Genomic DNA, 5,435 nt, shown 5'->3' on the forward strand with positions numbered 1-5,435 from the left:
TCTTGTCCACACAGCCATTTCCTCAATCCAATGGGAAGATTCCTTTAGCATTCCCTGTAAGCTATGGCTTCCTGATACACTAGCAAGGCCATAGTTTGTTCTCAGATATAAAGTGACTGGTGTGTATCAGTCAGGGTGAATCAGGGCCAGTCCCAGTAACAAAGAAACTCTAACCCTAGTGGTTTGAAAGAGTAATGACTTATCTCTTGTTTGTTACAGGTTGGCGCTCCCTTCCATCTTTATTCTTGGTTGGGGACTGAGGACAGAAGGCAAAGCCATTATCGGGGTCAAGCAGTCACAAGGTCTCAAGGGAAACAACAATGACGCCTCCTACATCTACATTGACGCAGGGGTGATCCCTGGAGAAACAAGACCAGAGTGTGATGTCCTGTGTAGAATTCCATCAAAGAGACAGATGGAAAAAGGTGTATGTGGAGGGAGGGCACATACACACACACACACACACACACACACACACACACACACACACAGAGAGAGAGAGAGAGAGAGAGAGAGAGAGAGAGAGAGAGAGAGAGAACGAGAGAGAGAACACACTGTTTTTCTCTCGATGTCTCTATACCTTACCCAGAACTCACTTGAGGATCTCCCCTCTAGAGCCATTTTCACAGCCTCTGCCAGGAATCACTTACCAAGTATTTCTGAGCAACTGATGGTGATTCGGGAAAATGTTTCATGAATTGGACATGAATATCACGAAACAACATTAGCTCTCGTTTCTGAGTGTACTGTGTAACAAGCACCTTGTTAACTATCCCACAGACCTTACGCCATGGCCTCCTTGACAGAACCCCAGCAACAGCAGCAAGCATAAAGGCCCTGAAGCTGGACTGTGCTGGGCATTCAGGAAACAGCACCGGGCAGTGGTGGCTGCAACACCCAGAACAAAGAGGATACAGTGAAGGGGGCAATTGAGGCAGGTGGGGCTGGTGCGGATTGAGTCAGGCTTTTTAATCTGCTGAAGGATAGATAGGGTTTTAATGAAGACTGTGTTGGGGAGGGGTGGAGACCAGAAGAGTGATATGGTGTCCAGATAAGATCAACTCTGCTGGTGGCTGGCTGAGAACAGACTGTAAAGGGGAGGTCAGGGCTCTTGAAGGGAGGTCAACAGTTGACCGCTGCAGCCATCAGGAAAGCTGACGATGCTCAGCCTAGAGCAGTGGTTACCAACTACACGGTTCTTTCCCTTTGTGAAACATCCGGCAATGTCTAGGGATGGTTTGGCTTCTCACAGCTTAGAGGGAAGGGAGACTGGTATGTGTTCCTAGTGGGTAGAGAGATATGATAAATGACACCTCAGAGTGTCCGGCTGCCTCCCCTTTACAAAGAATTATCGAGCCTGGGCCTCGATGTCCCTAGAGCTGAGGCAGAGGAACTGGTATAACGTGGTAACTGGTATAAGGGGGAGGGATGACCAGCTTCTGAATAGGTCTCGAAGGTAGGACCAGGGGGCTCTCAGTAGACTGCAGATGGGCTGTGAGAAACAGAAAGGGGCCAGGGGTGGTTTTCTGTTTGTCACAGGAGCAGTGAAGAGTGAAGTTTCTGAGATGAGGAGGAGCAGATTACAGGAGCGAAGCCAGGAACTCAGTCCCCATCCCTACGGGTCTCCTCCCATACTGCTAGTGGAAAAAAAAATGCATAGCTAATCCAAAGCAGGGAACCCCATGCCCAGTTGTTTCTAGTTAACTCTGAATTGCATTGTCTACGCCTCCTGCAGCTTCGCTGCCTTGCTTGTCTTTTCTATTACTGCTTTTAGTTAATGGGTTTCATTATGATATTTTCATACATGTGTATCATTGTTCTTTGCTCATACTCCCCCATCATTCTCTTGGCTCTCCTCTCCTCTTCTGACTTAGTCCCCTTCCAGACTCCAGTCTCTTTTCTGTTGTCTTAGAGGAGGACGGGAACAGGATCCCCATTCTGAACCACCACAGAAACAATTTACACAACTCCCAGGGCAGTTGAAACACCGATCTGAGCTCCTTACCACCAGGTAAGCAGCTCTAAGAAGAAGGAGGAGAGCCCAGGACTAGACAGGTTATGTCATGTTTTATTATTTTATGATGTTACAGTATATTATGCTAAGTCTATATTACATTGCTTGTTATCTTAATTTTTAAATTTTGTTTTGCTTTAAGTGCACGAGTGTGTTTTGCCTGCATGTATATATACCACAGGTGTGTCTGAAAAGGGAGTTAAATCCCCTGGCACTGGAGTGACAGATGACTGCGAGCCACAAATGTGGGTGCTGGGAGCCAAACCCTGGTCCTCGGCAAGAGCAGCATGAGCTCTTAGCCACTGAGCAGACTCTCCTGACTCAGGCTGTGTTATTTTTTAAAGAGGAGGAAGAGGAAATAATGATAGCTTGAATCTATGATAAGAAAAGAAAAGCTAAAGGACTCCTTACACCCAGAAGAAGGGACAGAGCAAGTTCCACGAAGAACAGACACTTGGGTGGGCTTGAGTGGCTCTTGGCAGTGTCTCAACAAAGTCCAGCTGCCATAAGCAGGAGAGTGCCGGGTAAGTCACTGGAAAGGCAAATGCTTCATATTTCTCTGGCCAAGACAGCGGCATCGAGAAACTGCACATTCTCGGTCATTCCTTCACTCACGTCACTGACCGCTCCCCCTGGGCTACATCACCACGTCTGCTGTCTGCGATGCAGAGAAGGAAGAGTTACCGTCCCTGTCTGACAGCACAGTGACGTAGATACATGTGCCATTAGTGGAGGTGCAAAGCCAGGTGGAATTTAAGGCTTTGTTGGAGAAGGCGTGGAAAGCAGCTCACCCCTCCTGAGCGCCATCAAGTATAAAAAAGAAATGCTGACTTTGATTTCACCGCAGCGCTGGGAAGTGAGAAAACAGAGTCCATGCTCCACAACCCCACAGCCCTGAGAATGTCTGGGTGTGGCAGATCGCCTGTGTCCAGAAAGACAGCTGTGTCCCCAGATAGATGTCCCATCCTCCCCAGGGTGCTTGGCTTCCTTCAGCCCCTCTCCTTGTTGTTGGGACCTTGTGAGATTAGTAACTCTGGTTAGGACAGATGCTTAGAGGCTGTCCATCCAATGCCCTTCAACTTGGCTCCAGAGGTTCCCAGGGTCTATAGAGGCAGCGGCAGGTGAGAAACTAGAAGGAAAACGTGGACCACGTTCTCTTAAACTTCAACCGCAGCAACAGGTTTTCACTTATTTTACTGGTCTTCATCTTCCTACTAGACTTCATTTAATGGTGGGTTATAAAGCTGGATGTGGTTTGGGAAGTGCCCATCCTAGCTGTGTAGAGAAAAATTCTGGGTGAGCAATTGCTTTTGAGGATATCGCCCTCAGGAAGCTAAGAGAGAACCTGGGTTTTGTAACTGTGTCCCCAGTCACCTCATTGCAGTGGCCACCAGTACAGGGGCTCTTGCTTCTCCTAGAAACAAACAGATCAGGGTCACACAATAGGTTTGCTGAGCTGAGGGGGGCGGGAGGAAGAGCTGGGAGGAACCATTGTTTAGGGATTGTGCTGAGAACCGCTCCTTGCCTGCAGGTCAAGGTGTGCTAGGGAGAGCAGGAAGAACCAGGGTGTGCCCTGGGTAAGAAGCTTGCATTCCCCCAGGGAGCACCAGGAAACCCCAAGAGCTGGCAGGTGGTAACCTAGACTGAGCCCTAGAAGAAATAAAGATAAACAGTTCTCTGTCACCATGGACCCAGGTCGCTTTTCCAATCAGGATTCATCTCCAAGCTCGATGAGGGGACACAGAGGAATCAGACGGGGTGATGGAGAGAAGTCTACAGCCCAGCAGGGGAGTGAGGGGGCGCTCGTTAATAACTGTGACCACAGGGAGAGCAATGAGAATCCAAAGAGCAGGGACCATGCCACAGCCGCTGGTGAAGAGGCCACCATTGGTGCTTTCCCCCACCGGTGGCTCTGAGCTGCCACCTGAGGCAATAATCAGACAAGAATTGACAAGGGAGGGCTCAGTGGGAGGTGGGGGACAGGGAGGGCCTCATTCGTTCTGAAACAGGGAGAGTTCTGAGAGGAAGCTTTCAACCATCCACTAAATCCCGTTCCTTCTAGAAGTGGAGGTGGGGTCTTCGGGCATCACTGTACTTTGAAAACCAAATGGGCCATAGCACCACAGCTTCCAGATAGCTGTGAGATTTGATTGACAACGACCCCTAGGCTCATCTATTTGAATGCTTAGTCCCCTGGGAACTGAGCTGTTTGGGAAGGACTAGGAGATGAAATCACTGAGGGTTGGGCTTTGAGGTTAAGAAGCCCTTGCCAGCCCAGCTCTCACTGTCTGCTTGCTGCCTGGGAATCAGGACAAGGCTCTCAGCTCTTCCTCCTGCAGCAAGCCTGCCTGCTGCCACACACCCACCGTGCTGATAAGGGACCAGCCATCTGAAATTGTAAAGAAGCTCCCAATGAAATGCTTTCTTCCATAAGCTGCCTGAGTTAAGGTGTCTCTTCCCAGCAATAGAACAGTAAATAAGACTGTGGCTCAGGGGGATTTGAGTTTGCTGTCTGAGGAGAAGAAACCAGCTACAGATAGAGAGACTGTGGGAGGCTTCTGAACAATATAACATCTCATTTATTCTTCCTCCCAGGGGAAGAAGCTGAGGTTGACAACAAGGGAAGGGACCACCTCATGCCTGTGCAGGTGCTATGTGGATGACATTCACTTGGACTTCTCCCTCCTTTGGATTTGCTTGGAAATCAGCCCAAAAATCATAAGGAATTATCATCCTTCCAGGTCAGATTGAATATGGTATTTATTATCCTTTTGGCCCTTCTTCACATTGGTCACGTGACATCACTCAAACTGTGGTGGGAAGATAAAGAAGCATTGTCAACCCCAGGCACCTCCTCAAACCTTTCTGGAGAGAAGATGCCAGATGGAGTACTGGGAGGGAGGTATTACAGCTATCCTTGGCTGATAGGGTGGCTGGATTTCGATACAATCGGTGCTTAGAAAATTAAGTCATAATTAAAGAAGAGTTGGAGGCAGTGAAACCTTATTCTTCAAACTCCTTGCCCTGGCAAAATACAATTCTAAGTGCATCGAGGTTCACTGAGATGTGTAGACATTGGGGTCTGGCTAATTTCACTGAGGGGTTTTTCTTTTATTTACAAGGTCTTTATAATAAAGTTCAAATTACTAAAATAGTTCTGTGCGTTCTTCGGTGGTCTTGAAGTGGAATAATACTTTTTTTGGTTAAAACATCTTAATGTATTACAAAGCAGAAAAGATAGCAACGAAGCATTGCATTTCCCATCATTGTTACACATCACCTGAGATAAATACCTTACAAAACAACAGACAGAAAATCATGGCAGCAAGTACACGACAGAGGAAATGGCCTGTTTCCTAAAGGTCAGGAAGTGTGTGTGTGTGTGTGTGTGTGTGTGTGTGACAGGAGTGGAGGTGGGGCT

General features: G+C 48.1%; 1 long non-coding RNA gene across 2 annotated transcripts; it reads left to right on the forward strand.

Moving 5' to 3' along the window:
• The first annotated feature begins 457 nt into the window (after positions 1-457).
• On the forward strand, positions 458-5,095 carry LOC126510386 (uncharacterized). Of its 2 annotated transcripts, none has more exons than XR_007594357.1 (3): positions 458-2,011; positions 2,359-2,538; positions 4,610-5,095. It is a non-coding gene; the product is annotated as an uncharacterized lncRNA (long non-coding RNA). The 2 variants fall into 2 exon arrangements; XR_007594358.1 differs by lacking the exon at positions 4,610-5,095 and adding an exon at positions 3,546-3,579.
• Positions 5,096-5,435: the final 340 nt, after the last annotated feature.

This window comes from Alexandromys fortis, unplaced genomic scaffold (assembly GCF_014885135.2).
Source record: "Alexandromys fortis isolate MF-2015 unplaced genomic scaffold, M_Fortis_MF-2015_v1.1 scaffold_31, whole genome shotgun sequence".
In the NCBI taxonomy this organism is placed as follows: Eukaryota; Metazoa; Chordata; class Mammalia; order Rodentia; family Cricetidae; genus Alexandromys; species Alexandromys fortis.